The 22,943-nt window shown below is 41.5% G+C and overlaps 1 protein-coding gene across 13 annotated transcripts in view; it reads left to right on the forward strand.

The window, feature by feature from the left end:
• heph (polypyrimidine tract-binding protein 1 heph) overlaps nt 1-22,943 on the forward strand; it is a 364,217-nt gene that overhangs the window by 88,267 nt on the left and 253,007 nt on the right. The window contains exon 1 of one of the 13 annotated variants that reach the window (XM_066747746.1): nt 20,278-20,299. The exons of the other annotated variants lie outside the window; for them this stretch is intronic. The gene's annotated coding sequence lies outside the window, so the exon portion shown is untranslated. Of the gene's footprint in view, nt 1-20,277; nt 20,300-22,943 lie in introns of those variants that run through there. 13 annotated transcript variants of the gene reach the window in all.

Below are 22,943 nucleotides of genomic sequence, written 5' to 3' on the forward strand. Positions count from 1 at the left end.
GATCCAGTCTACCAGTCACTCTGGCCAAGCGCGAGAATGACGCAAGGACCGATCGATCCGAGATCGTTCGAACGTCTGTTATTGATCCAATTGCTGTACGTCCATGCGCGCGCCTTGTTGTTCGGTCTCGTTACGTGTGATTAACGGGTTATCGTTTCTTGTTAATTAAATATGGGAGTCGAGCGAAGGGAAGCGATAAATACGGGAAGCTTGTCGAGTGGCGAGTGCCGGAAGACCCTATGGGAAGAATTTCATAATACGTTAATGCTGTTTGCTCATCGCGTGCTTTTGTTTGCCGACGAGCGAGGGCTCGGCGCAGCGCGGCGTCGTGGCGTTTTGCTCGCTCGCGTTCACCAGGTTGCAGCCAGCCAGCCGTCTATGCCGTGGAATACGCCTCGACATAGTTTGCTTTTTGCACGATTTCTCGCTCGTACGGTGAACCACGATCGAAGCGTACGAACGACCCAGGCCGCTCTCTGTTCTCTTCTCTCTTCGGCAAGTCGCGTGATCCTTTCCACGACCTTGTTCGATATATTTTGTTGTGTCGCATGCGGACCGTTCGATATCAAGAAAATTCTTCCGTGGTGTAGGTCGCTGCTTTGCGCGCCCGCGCGCGTGTGTGTGCAAGTTTATTATCGAGAAGAAGCATGCATTGACGGGAGAGAAAAAGGTGAATTTTCAGAGGCCAGACGCGGTCGAAGCACCTGCTTATCGCACTTACGCAACGAGTTGCTCATACTTGCCAATGTCGTGGCGCTAATGAGTTAATCGGCCAGATATTAAGTACTCGCAATGAGTAGCAGGATGTATTATTACCGCGATGACGATGTTGCACGGGCGAGTCACGGTCTTTCTTCGCACGCAGCAAGACGGAAGAGGAAACATATTCCATCGTCCAATCGATGACTCAAGTAGTACCGTATTCAATCTTCATTTCTCTCATTCCTTATATATCGAGATGAGAATCAAGCGATTCTCTCTCTACTGTTTATTATAACCTTAGTTTATAACCAGTGTCGCGTCATCGACCAACTTGTTCTTCCATCGACAGTGTCTTCTACTTGGGTTTGGCCATTTGCTTTGAAGAAAAACACAGAATCTCAATGAACTCGAAATAGAATGATCATTGTTTACATGAAATTTTATTTACAAGCTTTGTCAATTGCTCGTGCAGGGACGTTGACACTGTTACGGATATTTTTTCTTTTCTTATTTTTCAACGATTTAGAAAAATATTGGTTTCTTGTTTATACATATATATATATATATATGCTATATTGTATTTTAACGAACGTTTAGCAAAGACACCAATGGACATGGACATAATAGTCTATCGCTAGGATAGGTATCGCTCGTGAGGAATTTACTGCTGGGAATGCATGGTACATCCTTCTGGCCAAAGATCTTGGATCGTCCTGCAGTGCAGCAGCAGCAGCGTGTTTTGCCACGACAGGTGGAATCCTGTCTGCACTGTAGGACTGTATGAGTCGTGTTCGACGACACTGGCGCAACGCAGCTGCAACTATTTTTTTTCACACGCTCGCTCAACAGCGCGCGCGACATATATAATGGATTCTCCTCATAATTGCCCTGGTCCATTTGCTTCCCTCGCTTTTTTACCTTCACTCGCAAATTTCTTCTCGCTTATTTACTCACGAACCGGTGAAATTTGTACAGGGGGGGGGGGGGGGATATCTTACCTCTAACATTTCAATATCGGTTCTCTTATTGGTACCACCAGCATCTTGAAGATTTGCTTGAACTTTTGTTTAAAGATAACTGGATATATTTCGTATTTTTGAGCAAATGAGAAGTTGATCGAGCGATTAGCATGACGTAGGATCTTTCGGCATTAATATTTTCCGTCGCAACGTTCCGCACTTGATACCACTGCAATGCAGCAGCAGCAAATGTCTTCGCATGTCTCATGGCCGAAAGGCCATAATATCCTATTCGGCGTAACTCGGGCTCGATATTCGCCCACGTACAACGTTATACTCTATATCCACCCAAGTGTATTCCGTTTCACATCGTTCTTTTCAACGGGCAGCCACCGCATCTGCGAGCCATCCTCCGTATACTACTGGTTTACACTCGCTTACACCCGCTTACGGCACTCTACTAAGAATTCGCAAAGACCGGGCGTCTTCAAAGTTTACGCCGCTTCCTAATAAACCGTTTGGTCCTTTATGGGATACGAAGCGTCAAGGGTGCTCGTAAAAATGTTATTCCGCACGATTGTTGTTTTTTTAACGTTACACCGTGCGCGCGCGCGCGCGCGCAAATCGGCGATATTACAAACACAGCGGAGAACTGCCTCGTGATTTTTATCAAGCCGTGCGATGATATTGTCCGTTCCCGTTGAATCGCGTGACTCGTAACGATCCGAGCGATTCGTTATTCACGGAAATCGTTTTGAACGCGACGCGACTGGCATCGTGGTGGGGGCAAAAGATAACACACACTTGTACGAGTATTTCTCGTCGTTGCGTATCAACAACAGGGCGAAGCTTGCAAAATGTGAAATCGGATGCGAGCGAGTGTTACGCGAGCTCAGAAGAGAGCAGGTTTTAAAGCTGCCAGTGCAATTATCGCCAGCACCATTGTCCCGTTGAAGAGCAGTGGTGGAGACACACCGGAAATTAACCGAGTTAAAAATCTCTTATGAAATAGTATACTCCTCGCGCTCTATAACGTACGTATCGGTGAGATAACATTTGCATCGAACGCGCGCTCCATCGTTGCGTGCGTGTCCCTCTGTCCATGTAGGGCGCTCAATTATTGATGATCCAGAAAAAAACGTGATCCCTATCGATCGATGGAACGAAGCTTCGACGCGAGCTTCTTTCAACCAATTTACCAGTACGAAAAAAAGTAGCCTTCGTTTATTATTTACTAGATGGATTATCCTCGCTGCTCTTTACCACACACACACACACAGACTCCAGTATTGTAATAATAATAATAATCTTACATTGTTTCTTCCCCAAAAGGCGAGGAATTTTGGCTGGCGATAAATTCTTAAGGGGCAATTGCTGAAGAGGAATCACGAGAAAAACGGATAATCGCTCGAGTTCGAATAGAGCTTACACGATGATCGAATTACACGGGGTTGGCTTCGCTGCTGGCATCGAGCCAATGGAGGAGAACCTCTATTATATATATACTACGGAAGCACACACCTACGCGTGCGTGTGTGTGTACGTCCGTGGTGCGGCGGGAGGGAAGGAAGGCATCGAGGTGTACACGAATTCTTTGCGAGGCCCACACGCGGGAAAGAAGCAGCTGCGCTAAAATTTCTCCTCCTCGACGACCTTTTCGTCGCAATTAGCGAAACTACTCATGAGAGTTTTACTTTTTCACGCTCCTTCCTAAAACCCTGCAAATCTGCTCGCATCGTCCCGACGCGGCGCGGCGCGGTGCGGCGTGGCGCCTAGTGCAAAATGCAAATCCTCTGGAAACATGGTTTTTGCCGCCAAAGCTCCTAAAAATTAACGCTTTGTGTACAAACTCTGTCATTGTGCTGCAGCACCGAGAGTGTTTCGCGCTTCGGTAGGGGATCACTTGGCAAGGTGAAAAAATTCCCTCTTCTTGTGCGCGCGCGCGCGCGCGCCCTCTTCGCCAACGTCCGACTGCAACACAGACTCCTTTGCAGAGGGCTGCTTTGCTTGGTTGAAAGAATAATTATGTCCATAGAGCATCCTGCTGTTGCTGCGCCTTACTCGCTTGAGAACCTCTGGCAGACTCTTGTGCCAGTAGCTTCTTTATTCTAATATCTGCCAATTACTTTTCCGAACTACTTGCCAAGGATACGCAATAAATTTTCTTCGTCGCGCCCGTTAGATAAGAAAATTGTTACGGTATTAATGCACGAGAAACATTACTCCACGTTCGTATTATTTATGATGTAATATATGATATTTATGAGCCTCCGTGGAAGTGGCGATGTCACTCGACGCTGGAACGTCCAAGACCAGCTGCATCGATAGATATAAAAAACCTTCTTCTTCTTTCACCCTATAATCGGAAGGAAGCTCTGATTGAAATCTCCGGTACCGCCAGGTTTCTTAATTTCAAACCTGCTGGAACCTCGCTCGCCTAGCTCTCCATGTCACTTTTCTCTCTCCCTCTCTTCTCATTGGTTTGCAGTTCCTCCCAGTCGGAAGCATTTTATCGATAGGCTTGTAAAAATAGCTTTCTTATCACTTATGCACACGACAACGTTAAATGTTTCAAGAAGCCTCGAGTCCGGTCGCTCGTAGACACCCGTGACATTGCCTCGGTTCTCGTTCAATTGTTAATTTTTACTGGATATCATAGTTATTTATAAGAGCGCAAAACTATACGTCCATCGAAATACCGCACCATCATACGATATTTACAATGCCTTCTAAACGGTCATACGTGACGTCAACGAAGAAATTGCAGTTAACATTTCCATCGAGCAATCGATTTATTGGAGAAACCTATTGTAAATTTCAATAATAACAAACTTCACATTTTGTACTTTGATCGTGTTTGTAGTCCCCTGCTACATCAATCTGACTTGATTAACATGCTTTTAGAGACGCAACGACAAACGGTAGGTTTATGTGTAAACTCGGCTAGTCGATTTAGAAGCATTTCGATTTTCAGCCTGTAATATAGTAATATTATACCGTTACTGTTATTCTCCTACAAAACGAGGATAGATATATTTACGTCGATAAGCCTCTGGTGCGCGAGAAGCAGCACAGGGCTTTCCGAGTAGCGCGGCGGATGAAACGTCAACTCGGTCGGTGAATGTGTACATCCTTCTGCTGACTGGCCGTGCAAGCAATACTAACATTGCCAGTAACATTGGCAAGGTTAGTCTTCTGAATTATTACAGTGCGGCAAACGCAGCTGCGTATACACCTAGTAAGTTTGTAACGTATGCAGTTGGTGCGTGAACTGTTTAGTCCTCGGAAGTCTCACATTTTCTCTCTCTCTCTCTCTCTCTCTCTCTCTCTACGAAGAACCAAAAAATAAAGAATCCCACAACGAGAGTAAAGCGAGCACGGGTAATTTTGAAAAATGCACTGGACAAATTGGAAAAATTATCAAAAGATAATGCTGATGTTACGCATATGCAAAACTGTGTACATATCGTCAGTTCAATGTCACTGTTTTGTTGGTTGGCTCGGGGCGAATATTCTTATCCTGCAATTGCCAATGCCTCTCCTCCCCCTATTTGTGATTTCTGCCAAGTGGCAGGCCCAGCCAGAATTGCCGCCGCATGGAGGAGATTTGCATTAGCCCGCGGTTATACGTACGTACGCATTTCTAGCCAAGCGTGCTATCGGTTTCCTGCATAACTGGCCCTCTGTGTCATTGACTAACCAAGCGACTTGATCCAGCCATCTCGCTGCACGTTTATCCGTGTCAATGCTCAAAAGGCGCTGGGAACCCTGTCATTTACAAACACTGCTGTCTGTCAATAAATCTCCTTCCTACCTTCTTATTACGCGTAATCCGAAAATCTTTGCTCGCGAACCTTTTGCCAGACAAATGGATTAACTCTCTTTCTTGTGTCCAAGTCCTCTATATGTTTTTCTTATTATATTTTCTTCGCGTTTATACTGAATACTCCAGTCTTAACGAACGCATTTGGCTTACACGATAGTCTATATATTTTATTAGTATATCGAGATACTCTCGATATACTAATAATTATTTCATACTCGTTAACTGCGCACCACACAAGTTATCGAATTTCTCAAACCGATAGTCAGAAAGGTTACACCGGTGTTTTCTAAATAGAGATGGCGCTAGCGTCTCTCAGCGATATAACCTCCAAATTGAAATATGTTTAAACCTTGCAATTATTGGCTAAAGGTTGAAACTTTTACGAGTTAATGATCTATCCAATAAAACTTGACGATTACCGTGTTTAAAGAGCCCACTGAGAAACGGAAATACATAGAGACAGAGATTGAGAAACGACGCAAAGGTATATCTTTTTCAACTTAAACACGTTTCTGCCGAGTTTCCATGTTTGTCCATGGGATGAAGGTATTGGCAAATTTTCCTTCAGCAGCGTCAGGTAAGTTTACCTTTCTAGCTTTACACACACAAATCAGTCACTCGGCTAAAGAATGGAAACGAACGATCTTGCAGACACGCGTTCGTCTCTCTCTCTCTCTCTCTCTCGTCCGGTGAATATTAATTTATTCTTTTTAAGAGCTCGGCACGCTCCTGGAATTTTCTTGTGCCGGCAGCAACAGGTTTTTCCCGGTTCTTCGGTTTATTTAGTCTACCTCGGTGAGATTCCGAGGCGCCTCTAGTGTACATCCAGTAACAGCGTGCTCTGTCATGCTAATGCATTCTCTCGCACGCGTATCCGTGCGATCCTCGACAGGACAGCGCGCGCGCGCGCATGCGCACGGCTGCTGCTGCTGCTGCTTCTCTGCGCGTGTCGATACGTGTTGGTGCGAGAGCGAGCTGAAACCGTGTCGGATCGGACGCGCGTCTGCCTGCCTGGCGGTCGGTCAGTGCCGGTACTGCCGGTTAGCGGAGGAGAAGAATAAAATTGCACACGGTTAAGTACAAGCTGCTTGGCAAAAGGCCCGACATAAAGTTCTTGCTAGTCAATGCTGTCAATGTCCTATGCTGCAGCGTCGTACATGCCTCTCATCAGTGTGTACATATATACGTAGAGGAGAGACGAATCGAGGACTCTTAAGTGATTAGCCAGCAAGTTTCTCTATATGTATAATACTTTGCATATATCCAACGCTCGTCGATCAACGTGTTCGCGTGCGCAACTTTCGAGACACACGATATATATTGTTGGACAACTTTCAGCTCGACTTTTAGATTTATGGCCATCTATGCTATATATATATATATATACAATGGATGCACGCGCTAGCCGCTGATCACTGGAGCAACCCGAGTGTAACCTTCGGCATTTCTCCCAGGAGATCGTCCATCTTTCAATAATAATTATCTCCCAGCTGATGATTCTTCACTATTAATATTTATACTGTGGGAAAACAACTACGATATAATAAGCGTTTCAGAGAGGTTCGAGAACAACGATAAGTAGAGCTGATCATACATTTCAAGTCTGCTTAATTTGCACGTTCATGCAAATTTATTAGAAATCCTGCATTTGATATTTATAGCATAAATAGGTATTACGCAGGGTGAATTTTTATCATCGTGCAACGTTCGTAATGATAAATTAATATCCCGTTGTGGGAAAGCCCTTGAGAGTAGAGCTAGAATCTATAAGGTAATATAAATCTTCAGCATAGGAATGGAATTTTTTTAAATATTTCAGGGTGACCTTGAAATGACCCTTCGAGGTCAAACCAGTAGCATCATAGATCGATTTCTAGGAACGTATCTTTAATTTTCAAATGTTTTTTCTAAAATAAAACATAAAAAATGAAGATACTACTCGACCCGTGTAACTTGATGTTTATTTTGATGGTGAATTATGATTTGGTGTCCGCGCGGGATAATTTTTCAGTTATTATTAGAGGCAGGCGAGGATATTTTGAAGTTTATATCGATCGAGAGCGATAGTAAAACTAGCGGCGGCGGCGCGGTGGCTGGTCTATTAAAATAGGGAGTGCGGTCTGGTCGAATGTCAGAGAGCGATCAATGTGTAATTTTTCTGCGATTTTCTGCCGTCTCGACTCTTACCAAGAATAGTTTATCAGAGGCTGGGCCGATCCTTGGAATCTCACGAGCCACGCGAGAATTATTTACTTGCTGTGCCAGGAATAGGTCGCTCGGCCAAGAATTTACTTCTTCTCTCTGTCCCTGTTTAGTGGACGACCGTTGGACAAAAATACAGGTTCTTTGAGAAAATCGAACGTCTATCTCGTTTCCCGGACCTCGTACAACCAAAGTCCGTTCTCTTCTACGGAACAGTGAAAAGCAGCGAGCAACCCCAGAGCTTGCAACGAGCTTAGTCACTCGAGAGAGATTCGCGGTCCTCGCTATATTCAATAGGAGAGCGTTCCATTCAAAGTTTCTTGCGTATTCATGAAATCAGTGGTTTTCATTTAAATGTTCTTCCTCCCTGCACCAATCACCATTAGCCAGCCAAGCAATTCAATGATTTTCGAATAAATGTATTTTTAATTAATAAAATAGCATCAATCTTATTAAACATTATTTTGATTTTCTTTATTATTCGTGGAAGAATTGGCGAAGAGTGGTGAAAGATTCCGTGTAATTTGAGAAAAATTGGAAGGTGCAAGGCGTGTGGGATGGGGAGGTGAGGAGGGTGGTGGGGGGGGGGGGGGGAGGATTTAAGAATCGAAAGATCTCTCGGATGGACTTGGAGCGAATAAGGTGTTGGAGTGGTGGATGCCAAACTGCAGTCTGGCAGAGACTCGCTCGGCAACGTCGCCCGACAATTGCCAATTAGCCGTTCGACCCACAAGGGTCAATTGGACCCATGCTTACGCCTCATTTCTAGTCCTCTCACGTACTCCCGTAAAATTACACCCGGTATACACATTGTCGGTCTTACCGACTAGTTTTACTTACCCAGTCAAACGGCCTTCTTCTTTTCACTCTAGCCGACGGACCCTCTGCAGCTCTCCCCCCCCTCCCCCCCCCCCCCCCCCCCCCACCTCTTACTTCTCACTGCTCTCTCTACACCAACTGTTACTTTCCTTCTTACGACCATTCACTCGTTTCCCTATAAATACCTCTATAATAGAATAAGGCACCCGTTTAATTAAATATCAAGCTGGTTTTATTAAAACTCTAAAGTCTGCGGATTTAAATGCGATACTAAAGAATCTTTTTCTCGAGATTTCCATAACACAAAGAAAATAATTATACGTTTAATTTCAAGCTACCGAGTAAATTCTTCAAATAATAATATTTGAAGATTTATTATATTTTAATACGAAGGACGTATGGAAACCATGCTATTCGATGGTAATTTATTAAAATTGAAATACGTAAAATCCGCAGATCAAATTGAAAAACAAGATACCGTGAGTATGAATATTCTATTTTTTGCAAATGTTGAAAAATAAGTCATAGCAGAATTCAATCGAAACACATTTATTTTTCAACGTTATAGATTTACCTATTACATGTAACAAGCGAGGAAAGAAAATACAGAGCGCGTGTGCATAATACAATTAACGAGAATCTATTGATTTCTTATTAAAATTATTATCCGAGGCTCAACATATGCTAGTAAATCTTCCTAACATAACTTTCAAAGTCATATCCTCGTTTGCTCTCATGCAGTTGATTTGTTTAGTCTCGATAAAATCACCTTAGACTCTTGTACGATTAAATATTAAGCAGTGTGTCTCGCTAGTGTGGAAATTAGCGGAAGACCCGAAAAGGCCCTGAAAAGTTAGCAGAATTAATAAAAAAAGAAAAATATTGATAGAGTACTATAGAGCAGGTAAAGGTATCAGGTTTCAAATGGAGCTGCTGGACTGGAGGTCCGCTCGCAAGAGCGGAAACGACAGCTGGCGAGATTTCGTTCTTGCGTTTCTCCTTCGTCCGAGCTATCTTCGTATTTATCTTTTCAGTGGCGTTACGCAACCTTCGGAATATCGTGCGAAAGAACGGTAGATGGGTCGATGGCACAGTGTAGGAGGGGAAGGGGGGGGGGGGGAAGATTTAAGAATATCGCGTTGCGCGCAGCACCAGCCATCATCGCTTATCCTCCTTCTTTTCGATTCATCTCGATTCTAAGGCGAGAAATCTTAACATTTTTGCCGCTGGCTGTACATTTGCACACGCTTACCTGCTGGTTACACGAATAGTGAATCACGAACACTGGCACTTAGCGACATATGGCAGTGCTCCAACAAGTGGCGGTAAGAGCATTCAGTGTCGTTCTCTTACTTGCAAAAAGCACCGCTCGTCTTCTTTTCTTACCCCTGGGCTCTTCGTCCCTTCTTCTTCTTCTTAGGAACCACCGATCGTTTCCACATTTTTAACCTATTTTTTCACATTTCTACCCCCTGCATCCCTCAGTTTAATCATATCTATAAGTGTTGATTCACGAGTCACCCCAACACCGAAGAGTCTCTGATAACGATCGGACTGTTTATTAGTCGATCGAATTTTCTGGATGGTTATATATATATATATATATATATATAAAAGATACAGAAATTATCTTATAATCTAGTCGCTGATGTTTGCCATATCTTGCGTCAACTTGTAATATCGGTCGGTGAAATTGAAAGAAAGACACGCGTTTCTAGCATAAACATGTTTAATCCAACATCGATCCGTTTTACTCACGTCCATTACTCGTGATATATATATATATATATACTGTATCTATGTAGCTATATGTATATTGTTAGGCCGAAGAACTCTGCTAGTCATCATAATATCTCGAGACGTGTGCCGGCTATAAGCGGAATCATAGTGCACCGCTGGAATACATTAGCTAATAATCGATCTCTGTTTTTATACACTAGAATGGCACAGTTATAAAGCACGACGTGTTCCCCTTTAAGAAATCCTTTTTTTTTATTCCATCATTTATTTTCGACCCAAAAGATAAGAAAGTTAATCGAATGCTTCTCTTTCATTGGAGCGGAAAAATTTTCGGGCATAAAGAAAATCCATGAAATCGAACGATAAGCGTCTTTCGTCAATAACGTCGATATTGAATAAAAATAAACAAAGTTCCATGCGAGCGATACTCGAACAGTTGTAAGGATCCTTGCGGCACGGTTTATGTACTTGACTTTAAAGGGAAGTTTCACCGTATATAAGGGAGGAGTTTTCGTAGTGGTGGACGGCGAGTTCCGCCGCGCTGTAGGAAGGGATCGAGGGATGAGGGGGGGGGGGGGGGGCATATGTACCATTAGCTCGGTAAATACGTACATACATGTATATAGAGAGAGTAATGTGAATTTGCGAAGGTCGAGGTTAGGAACTGTCGTGCCAAGAAATTTACGCAGCTCGAAGGGTCTCTTAGTGGCCATTGTTCGTGGTGATGCAGCGAATCGCGGCCTCGGAGATCTAAATCTAATGTAATCTTAAGGGGGCGTGAAGAAGGAGCGAGGGACACGAATAATGAAAATAAAGAAAAGTAAGAAAATGTGTGGTTTGCGGTTGGTAAAAAGCGGGGGGGGGAGGGGTGGTGGTATGGTAGCAGCTGTCTGGGCAGGTGAGAGGCGAGGATGCGTAGCGAGAGAGAGAGAGAGAGAGAGAGAGAGAGAGGACGGAAAAGTCGGAACGAGCCGCATACGGTGGCGGAAATTCAGCATAAAATTACATAAGAATGGCGGGCGGTTAACGAGACGCGAATCGGCCGGACGGAATGGCAGGATGCGCCGATTGTAATTCAAATCGCGGCTTGGTATGCGGACGCCGCGTACAGTCCCTGCCAAAAGTAAACGCTTCCATACCTCCACCCTCCACTCCTTTCCCTCTCATTTCTTTTCTTCTCCAAATTCTAAAATCCTCGCGTCGTCATTCCCTCTTTTACTATGTATATTGCTGAGTCATCCTATGTCGTATATAGGTATATATAGCTGACCGTTGACAAATACTCCAGCTATATATATATATATATATAATATAACATAAAAAAGTAAAAGTTTGAAAATATATCAAGCGTTTCCCTCTCATCGCAATAATTATTTTCATTTCTCACGCTTGCATTAATCTGAATTAGTGGCTATGTTTGACTGCTTTGTAGACGGCTTGTTACTTGATGAAAACAAATTGTCCCGGCATTTGTGGGCTTTATCAAATTAATGAGAGATCGTCGTTTAATTCGCTAATTTAGTTTAGTCGGTGGATTTTTGTAGTCGGTAAAGCGAGATATTTCACTATAATACGTACGGAGAGAGAGAGACTTCTTTACCGTGGGAGGCCGTGGAAGGGCCCTGCCTTATCCTCCAGTAGCTAAGATAGGCACCGTTTAGGAATGCAGAAAGCAAATTCAAGAAAGCGGAGCTAATATTGCAGCAGCGATAAATCGACATTTTTGTCAGATTTCGTTCTACAACAATGTCAAAAATTACGAATGACCGAATCACAAGAGTCACGCTCCGCCGTGGTGGCACGTTCAAAATCTTCCTTGTAATCTTCAGAATCAATAAATTAGAATTTCTCTAGGTAAACACTACCTTTTGTAATATAAAACTTTCTCTCTATAGCTTCATCATCTTGGCAAATCAATGAAAATCCTGTTGAAAAATCATTGAATATCACGCATAAAGAATAAATCGTGCAATTCCCAAGGATGAATAATAAACCTTGACAAACATCATTCAACTTCACCTTTGTTATCCTTTGAATTTTGTTGATAATCAAGCTTTACATTTAATCACCAAGAAGGTTTAAAAAGCTATGAAAAATAATGGAGAGATAATAATTTTTGGTGGATAATTAGAAGTAGTGATTTAGCGTGCGCGCGTGGATAGACTCTCTCTCTCTCTTTCTCTCTCTCTTGTTATTGGTCGATATTAATAATGGATGTAAAGAAAAGAAGGAAAGGCGTCAGTGCTCGTGAATAAATTGTGAAAGTTTATCGAGGGTCGACGAAAGCTGCGAAAAGCCTGACCGTTGTCTTATTAAGATGCAAATTGTCCGAGGAAAGAGGTCCCGGCCCCTTGGAGAAGAAATTCGCGCCTGGCCCCCACAATGGCTCGCTCTCCTCGCCGAGTCGGTTCTCTTTTCACGGACTTACTTTATTGCTGTATAGTTATAGCTGCTCTATAAGGTTGGGAATTTCTAGAGACGCCACCCCCCCCCCCCCCCCCCCCCACCACCACTCCTCACCGTGTCAGCAGCTCCGATAACTGCACCGCCTCAGTCTGGTATCAGCAGCAGGGCCGATCGAACCGACTGATAAGGCACACATTCTTATGATTTATTGTTCTCGTTCGCCAGCACACCTCGCTCGCTTTATCCTTTGGTCCAACACTGGCCGACCGACACTAGTCCCCCGACACTACATATATAGTCCTTCTTCCTACATCACGCTATTCTCGCCGACGAATTTCCAACGAGGATCATCATCACCATCGTCTTGTCGATCTAAATAGCTTCTTTGTTTTTTTAATAACGTTCCATTTGGCCAATCGCGTTCCCCTTGATTTCATCGTGAATAAAGCATAAAGGATAGCGGTATTGTTGTTGCGCGAGGAACGATAAATGCAAAGGATTATCTTCTTTCGCTAGTAAATTGAAAAATTGAGCAGGTAGGGCGGTACTAGCATAGCGCCGCTGATCTTCTCTCCCGTTGAAAGCTCGTTTTTCCTATTTGTACCTGCGTGTGTACCAGGAGTGCGCGCGCGGATACCATAGAAATTTGAATTATTACTCATTAACATCCCGTGCCTTGTGAGAATAAATGCCGACTTCCGGTAGCAGTGGTTGTGCACCGTGGTGTGTGTAAGGGTGGCTGAGCCCCACGGAAGGGGGGGGGTGGAGGTAGGCGCGATTATAAATTCGCGAGATAATGGCGGCATGGTACTTTTAATTAAAAACCACCGCACTACCTACTGCCGCGAATTACGTTAATACCGTTGAAAGTTACACCGCTCTGGCAACCATTGTAAATTTTGTCTCGGGGACAATCTTTCTCTCTCCTATCCTTTTTCTAATATCGCGTCCCGTCGCGTCGTCTCCGCCACAATCTTTCCTTCTTTCTCCACTGCCAGACAATTTCTACAAACATGCTATTAAGCTTTTTTTATCCGATGGAATTTTCCTCGACAATATTATCAGACCATCGTCGCTCTTGCGGCTATAAACCGACTCGCATCGATTCTGCTCTCTAGATTACAGACACAGAGAAGAGAGATCTCTCATTGGTCGATGTACTCTTCGATCTTCTATCTTTAGAGAGTAGAGTCAGTGAAGTCAACTTTACGCAGAGTTCCTTTTTTATTATCGAGCTGCTCCATTGGTTGAAAAATCCTTCAAAACAAACCTGTTGGATGAAAGGAGGAGAGGGGAATAACATTGTTGAGGATTAGACAATGATGGACGAAAATAAGTAATTTCATTTATTAAGGTATAGTTAGGGGAGAGGCGGGCAAAATGGTGTACTTAATGTTTAAAATAAAATTTTTAAAAAACCTGAAACTTTGTAATTTGGAACATAAGGGAATATCATTGTTACATTATTAACTGTTTATTAATAACATTGGAACATTTAAAAAAATAAATATATTCTTATATATTGCAGAAAAAATCAAAGAATGCAATTTATCCCGTTATGCCCGTCGCTTAGGGCAAATTGGGGTAGTATGATTAAATCATGAAAATCTCATGAGCAATGTTTACATATTAGCTTTACTTCATCATCTTCATCATCTACACCTGCACATGAATTGTGAGCCCCCATTTGTGACAACTAGAACAACTTATCCATCCCTCTGTGGATTTTGAATAAAGGTGTTTGCAATACAAGCATTCAGCGTTACTGACTTCATCTTCTGAATTTGAATTTTCTTTTTTAGTTTTTCTCACTTTAGATTTCTTAATTGAGCGCGTTTGTTTTTGACCATCTACTATCTTTAGTTTCCTTAATTTCACCTTGGTAAAGTTTCTTTTTTCTTCAGCTGCTAGTACCCCATTTTGCCCTAATTAGCCGATTTTTGGATTATGACTTATTTCTTTTATTAGATGTAATTTTTTTTTAACATATGGCAAAAGTAGTATTTAGTAATTATCTACCTTTAGTTTGTAATAATATTTTTCAATGATAAATTGGTTTATTAGTACTTACGTTGAATTTAATATACGCGGTGGTATTAGAACTGTGAGTACCGTAAACAAACGTGTGCCAAGGACAGCGATTGTCTTATAACTGTCGATTTCGGCCTTATTGCATAGGTTTCATATACGCATGTATACTATAATTTCGTAAATATTATGTACATAAAGCTACTTGCGTAGAAATAAAGTAGGGTACCCCGTTTTAGTCACCTACCCCGTTTTGTCCGTCTTTCCCCTATGTGGAAATGGTAAAATATGCGGATTTAAATCATATTAAAAATTATTATTCTTGATACTTTTATAAACAGTTTAGTATGATTTACGTTACAGGTTACCCAACTAATTTAGAAATTAATAGTATTCAGGAATTTTTGTATTTTATCATGGACGATAAAAGAAACCATGCCATTGTAGGATAATTTATCACGATTGAAATACTTATGGCGCTGAAGCTTGCAGAAAGTTTGCCAACAGAAAGCTTCGCGTCGTGTAACATGGACTCGAGGGTCAACTTCAGAGGGAAGAAAGATCAGATGCGTTTAATTATTTTGGCTGAAATTTATTGACAGACAAAAATAATTATAGGCATTTTCAACTGCATATTCTTATGCAGAATTAAATAACGAAGAGGATGGTACTAGTTTCGTTGGGGAACTCGACCCCTTTAATAGATTTTTTGGACAAATTATACCAAAATGAACAAGGAAAATTGACATTTTCCAACTTTCTGTCAAAACTTGCAAGTAGCAGGAAATTTTTTTAATTTTTTCCAACTGCATATTCTTGTGCAGAATCAAATAACGAAGAAAATGGTACTACTTTCATCGGGGAGCTCGACTCGCGTAATAGTTATTATTGACGAAGAATGTTGAAATGAAATAACCAGATCGTATTTTCATACTCTTTAGACTTTTCGCTATTACTTTCCGTCATTTTTTGTTAAGAAAAACTATTATGCGAGTCGAGCTCCCCGATGAAAGTAATACCATTCTCTTTGTTATTTAATTCTGCTTAAGAATATGCAGTTGAAAATGCCTATAATTATTTTTGTCTGTCAATAAATTTCAGCCAAAATAATGAAACGTATCTGATCTTTCTTCCCTCTGAAGTTGGCCCTCGAGTCCATGTTACACGACGCGAAGCTTTCTGCTGGCAAACTTTCTTCCAGCTTCAGCACCATGAAATACTTGAAATATGTAGATTATAAATGAAAGAAACAATGTATATCGGTAATATAAATGACCTCCTTTTTTCGCGGATAATGTATAGTCACAGTCGTATATAAAATTAAAAGATATTTATTTCGCAAAATAAAAACTAGCTATTGTATTTAAGACTTGTGGGAACTACATAAGTGAATTACGCAAGATTCAAATAATCTAACAATTAAAACATCATTATTGTTAATTGAATTTTATTTGAATTGTTATTAAAAAAGATATTTTAAATGTGATAAATGCTTGTAAATAATTTTTCCATTGTAATTTAAAAATGTTTTTACTCTGCACACATGCGATTGGATAGTCTTTGTAGAACCACTTTAATCGAAGAGGATGTATATATAACTGGATTGATAATAGAGGAGCGAGTCATTTGTTTATCTTTCTCCGTCTATCATATACTCATCAACGATATATTTTCATCTATACTGATCATATATCCCATTTGAAATAAATATTCTACTCACTTGAGGAAGAAATTTGGGATCAGAGACTGTTTTGTTTTCAAAAAATTCCAAGAATCTTAAGACGTAAACGAATAAATTCGGCAGCTTATGCTTATATTACTTAGTAGAGCTTATAGAGTAAAAAATAGAAATGAACAAAATGAAACGGCCAACATAATATTCCACTTTTATGAATGCAGACAAATTGATAACGTTATTCTTGTCGTTTTTAGCGTTTTCAGCCACTGATTTGATTTAAGCACGGTTGTATAATGGAAGCCGCTTAGATCAATAATATGATTCGTTTATAACGATTGAAATGAGCAGTGGGTTAAATATCTGGCAGTGATTATGATTTAAGCAAGCCTCTCTCTCTCTCTCTTTCATTCCACGCTTCTCTGCCGAGTCTCGTCGTCGCCTTTCAGCGTCTTCGAGAAACGTGCAACTTGCTTTCTACGCGCGACAAGTTTAATCGACGAACTTCTCAGCTACGTATACAGCAAGTAGTGCATGTTGAAGATTCTCGCACGCATCTTCAGCCAGCCAATCCAGTATTTCTGTTTTCGTCGGATAAAGAGAGGGGGTGGGGAGAATTGTGTTGAAAAGAAAAATGCAAATTACTGGATAAACAAGAAGCTGTTGCCAACATTGGAATAATATCGTATTTGGCTAGGATCAGAGGAGGGGGAGGGGGAGGATCGATCGGGGTCCGGAGCGCAGGCTTAGCGGACATTTGTTGGCTCGGAATTGATATCTTACGAAATGCGAATTTCATAGCTACCATAAATCTTCGCTATTGCTTCGGCGACTCACTTTTGTTGTATAGAGCTGTTCCAACATACGTGAGATTCATATTTTTAAAGTGGGTCGCTTTACGGGAGAAAAAAGAGGATGAGGAAGAGAAGAAGAATGACGGTGGGGGGGGGGGGCAGGGGGAGAGTTTTGGTTGGCTCGCTCCGCAGAGCGGAAGAGCAGCACAGGGGCCAGTGCAGCAGAGGAGAAAGCGAAATATTCGCGATGATGTGTCGAGCATTGTTATGTGTAAAGGGCGAACGCGTAACAGGTGTCCAATGGTCCTGCCTGTTTCTCTATTCCGCACATTCGCGTCACACGTTTTATCAGAGGACTGCGCGGCATTTATTCGCCAGCTGCTGCGAACGTGCATCGCGTGTCGTGTGTCGTGGTATTCGCTGTGCCGAGCTCGAGTCCGTTTCGCGCCACGCCACGCCACGCCAAACGCGTAAGCACGCTTCTGGACCTGCTGCAACTCCAAATTCCGACACCCACTGTAAACTGCACGATTTACACAACGCATTTTAACCTCCCTGCTGCCTCCAAACAACCGCCTTGGATTCTGCAAACTTATGTTTAACACGAATTCACATATACCAATGTATATTCTATATAATTTTGCGTGAGCTCTTTTTGTACTCCAGTACACACACTTCCATAAGGTTTTTACCTCAGTTTTCCATGCACCGGCTCTTGTAGATCTTTTAATCAGTGAAATATCTTTTGTCGCGCTTAATCGTATTTACTTCGAAGCACGCGGGACGTATGATCAATTTCGTATGATCTGGAGAGGAGGAGTATATGAAAGATGTGGAATTGCCGATACTCTCGTTCGCTTTATTATTATTATTATTATTATTATCAATGACTGCGCGAGGAACGAGTGTGTAACGCGATAAAGACGATCGTAGGACATATGGGGGGGGGGGGGGGGTTGCACACACATTGGCAGCAAGCAACGACGAGACGAGTCAAGTATACAAAGAGTATTAAACTTTGGTACGGTCGGAGCCAGCGGTGCTTTCGGCTTTGTGTATATTAAAGTGCCAGCAGCGTTCTATTTGTGCAAGCGCAGGTGCGCCGGATTCTGCGAGATGCAGCGAATCTGTAATTCTTCCAGTTACATCTTTATCCCGCTGAATTCCATGCGCCATTTGATTTATCTCGTGGAAAACGCGTCATCGAAATAAATTCTCCTCCTCTTACCAACACTATCATTCCTTCGCGCGAAGATATTTCGTTGGTCGACTTGTAACCTAAAAGAAAAGAGAGAAAAAAAAACAATTTTCCAAACAATTTCAACGTTGTTCCCTGTATACAATTTGACTCGCTCGTTTGCTTACTTTTGCTTCTTCTTTTTCATGTTTTTTTTACTACTTTATTATTAATTAAGCAGAGTAAGCCAGTGGCGAGCTCTTTTAATTATGTATTTGGTTGAGAGCAGCGCGCGATAAATGTAAACCTATGGAAGCAACGTGTATTTTATGCGTTAACAAATACATTATCGGAGCTTTATTCGGTGTTTTATTAAATGTAACTCGATTATTATTAGTAAGAGAGAAATATTGGTGACACTCTGTACGTGCGTAGATTAAAGTGACTGCGGCGGCAGTGACCCTTTGATGATTGTATTGGTAAGCGCTCGCATAAAGGGACAGAGAGAGAGAGAGAGAAATAAAACGTTTCATGTTCGAAACTAATGTCCTTTTCTCTCGCAGCAGTATATAATACTTGCGTTTCGTGCACTGATCGAATTGCAACTTGGAATTAACAAACTTTGGACTTTTTGCCGAGCCCACATTGGCATAATTTTATTTATCTCTCTTCGGATCTATAGCGGTGTGCAACGTGTTTATCAACAAATACGTGTATGTATATAGAATGCACGAGCTTGATGCGAGTTTGCCAACTTTTATCAGACATTTAATTTCACGCAAAAGGTAAAACATTATTTGCATTATGGTATATCTACTTTTTGTTCTCTAGCTGCTAGTATATATTTGCCGTTTAAACATCGGCTCGGTAGTAAAGCGCATTAAGCTATGTAAATCGCGCGTAATGCGGACCCCATCGCTGCACAGTAACCGAGCAACGTTGCCAGGTTGCCACAACGCTATGATTTTATGCGCTAGTTACGAAAGTTTCGAGTTTCACGCAAGTTCGTTTATATCGAGCAGTCCTTCCAACAAGCTCTACAAAATAGGCGCTAAACTTGTATAATTTGTCTTGGTTTCCCAACTTTTTACTACTCCCCTAAATTAATACATACATAGCGCACTAAATAGTAGATTTTTATCCTGCTAAAAGTCCCTGGCTTCAAATTAATATAAGACCGATGGAAATCACGAGTCTCCACTATATGTATATGTATATATATTTATATGTTTATACCAGTGGTGTCATTAGGAGAACGCGCCTCGCGATAAATAATCATTCGACAAACAGATTTTTCACTGATCGAGCCAACCCTCCTGCAACTATAAGCGAATTTTTCCTCATTTTGCTATTCCTGCCTCTCCGCAATTATTTCCATTTGCTCTTTTGGGAATTGTGGGATTATTATTTAATAATATAAAAATGCTAAAAATATCCGGGAAAAATGTTGATATCTCTGAAATGGTGTGTTTGCTAGGTCAACCGTTAATAAAAGCTTCTTTTTCTGTAGGGAGATGGAGTCTCTCGTTACGATGTGATACGTTTTTACATAAAATTTATTTCTACCCTTTTCAAATGCTCGCATAACAATAATAATGCTCTCGGAAAATCTTTAAAGCGGAAGGAATTACATGGCCTCGTTATCATTTTGACAGAGGTTTTAATATTTAGGTATATAAATTGTCCTAACGATAGAGAGGGAGAGTGTGTTTTACAGCTTAAGCAGAGGAAGAGTGGGGGGGGGGGCATTATCAATATTACCTTTGTTCGAGAAGGTCTTTTTGCCAATTTCGTGGTGACTTTGATCAATCTATTTATTTCGTTTACGTTGAAGACGGTTACTTGCTTATTTTTCAGCTCATCTTCCTTTCTTTTGACATTTTTTCCTCCTAAAATCTCATCGATCTTTACTTTTTCTCTGTTTCAGGTGAGTTTCAATCCCGAGGGACCAAAGATCTTTCCACCAAGTTGGTGAGTCAAAGTCAAAAGTTTCGTAGGAATCTCTGTTTCAATGAGGGAGACCGTCCGTCGAAAAGAGGCGAGAGGTTCAGGCTGGGTGCCATAGCCAAACACACAAAACCCGAGATTCGTCCGTTCCGTGCTCTACTACGACCAAAGCACTTTTAAAGATCCAATCAGAGAATCGACTCGTATAATCTGACAGTTAATTAAGTATCATTCCTTGCGTCATTGGCCGTGGCAACTGTTGACTTTCCCAATTGGTTATTCCGGACAAAGAACTAATTGTGTCAGTTGTCACCACCACCACCTCCTCTTGCTAATTAACAATTTTTTCTTCATCGTTCCTTCATTTTCCCTCCGATCTCTTCCATCACGAGTTCTCCAACAACCCCTGCAGAGGAGCAAAATCAGTTCATTTCGCTCGCCGCGATGCATTTAAAGTCCCATAATACGCTTTACTAAATATATTTATTATATCGATGCACCGTTTCTTACGATATTTAACGAACGAGAGAGGTAATTCTGCTTTTTAATCGCGTCAGTGCTGCATCACTCTCCGGATTTAATGTAGATGTAGAAAAAACCTGAGCAAATCCAGAATGAATATGTTATTAAATAATAAACCAATTTTGAGCTTCCAAATTGTGCAAAAGCGAAGCTTTAATTTGATTCATCGTTTAAAGTGAAAACATTAATTTTTCCTCTCTTTTAAATCATTTCGGATGCCCTTTAAGAGGATAATAATTATGCATCGTTCGCAAAATACGGTAATATGGCGAGAATTGTTTTACCAGAAATTATTTATATAGGATATAATTATTAGTTGAACGTAAACGTTTTGCGCGCGCACAGAGTGAGAGGGAGTTTACCGTAATCTGACTATACAGACATATTTCACGAATATTCAGCGAATACGTTGTAAGGTTTTGTTAAGTTGATTATTCATCCGCGGGTACTGCTTATATCCGTATTACGTTTCTACCGCTGCCTCTGCCTAAACGAACGCAGACTTCAATTGCAATATATGCAAATATCATTTTCCCAATTTCACCATCAATCTTCTTTATACAGTGTTCGAGTGTGCAACTCGAAAAAACCCTAAAGAGACATTAAAACCTCTTTTGATTGGAACAAGAGCCAGTGAAGGTATACACTTGTGTTACAAGGTACGTAATGCTTTATTCTTCAGAGATACATATATACACAGATCCAGGAAAAATTTCACCATCGAGTTCAGCTTGGACCAACGTGGGTAAACATTAGCCCAGTTATAAAAGATTAATAACAGCAATTTATTACCAATCGATTTTTATTTTCAAGGTTGTCCCAGTACTGATTTTTAATCTTGGGCCAAGGCTGGACCAAAATTTGAATCTGACATGGGCAAATAACAAAAAAGTGAGAATTTATTCATCAGTAGATTAATTCGTGCTCACGCACACGTAAACACATTTATTACAAACACCGAACCAGATTTATTCGATTATATTATGGCGATGCTCTCTTTCTCTTCGTCTCTCCTGCTGCATATTTCTCCTCTCTGCTCTCTCGCAGTTGCAAACTCCTGATTTAATTCGAAATATCTAAAAATCTATGTACACACACGCGTACATATGATGAAAACACATGAGAATTTTTAGCTTTCATCGTTTATTTATATATCAGCTGCGTCAAACGCGCGCACTAGCGAGAAAGGACCATTTGCGATGCCATCTAGCGCCTTTTTTATTTCAAGTTTGCCTCGAGCCAACAGCTACGTATACAAAACATGTTTAACCAATCATCGATTTAAATGCCAGGCCAATATCGCTTAAATTTTTATTTCATGTTTGGTCCAAGCTTGTATCAACCGTATAGAAATTACTTTGATAATCATAAATTTAAATGTCGAGCCAATATTGGTTTAATCTACTATTTATGCTTGGTCGAAGCTAACTTCTCGATGCTTGAACCGATGCTTTCTCATTGGCTAAACGTCGACAATTTTTCCTCGATATATATATAAATGTAATTATACCTGTGCAGTTTAATTATAAAAAGGAAAATGAGTCCAAAGTTACCGCAGCAGTTTGCTTGAAAATTGCATGGATTCTCGCCACACACACACACGTATGATATACATCGCAATAAAGCAGAGCAAATTGAGTTAGGCGTTTGGCAGACAATGGCATGTCGCGCAAACTTGGCATAACCGAAGGTCTCGTTCAGCGCGTAGTAGAATATAGTAGATCTAGGAAGGTTGGCTCCCTTCGCTATCTATCTGGATGGAAGCCGGGACGTTGGGTGTGGATGGGGATGCTCTGCACGGGGGTAGCATCCCCCGGTTCAAGCCACGAACATTAGAACGTTACAGCAATTGGGAAATCGATGGGATTCATCAAGCCGAGAGGAGTCACGAAATTCTAAATAACTGATGATAGTGCCCATCCCTGGTTCGCCAAAGGGAAGTTAGCTGGGTGCGTGCGCTCGCATTACGCATTTACAAAATGGAATTGCGTTCCTCAATCCGCGCCACGATGATTTCTTCATGAACCCATATCCCTTCTCCCCCGGGTTCGCTTCGACTCCACTCCACACCTAACCATCCCTATTATATAACCTTGCGGCACACTCCAACCGTTACCCGTTTCACCGAATCAACGCATGAAAGTCA

Source organism: Prorops nasuta, unplaced genomic scaffold (assembly GCF_024137725.1).
Source record: "Prorops nasuta isolate Cenicafe-Biocafe unplaced genomic scaffold, Cenicafe_Pnas_1.2 PNAS00003, whole genome shotgun sequence".
Lineage (NCBI taxonomy): Eukaryota > Metazoa > Arthropoda > Insecta > Hymenoptera > Bethylidae > Prorops > Prorops nasuta.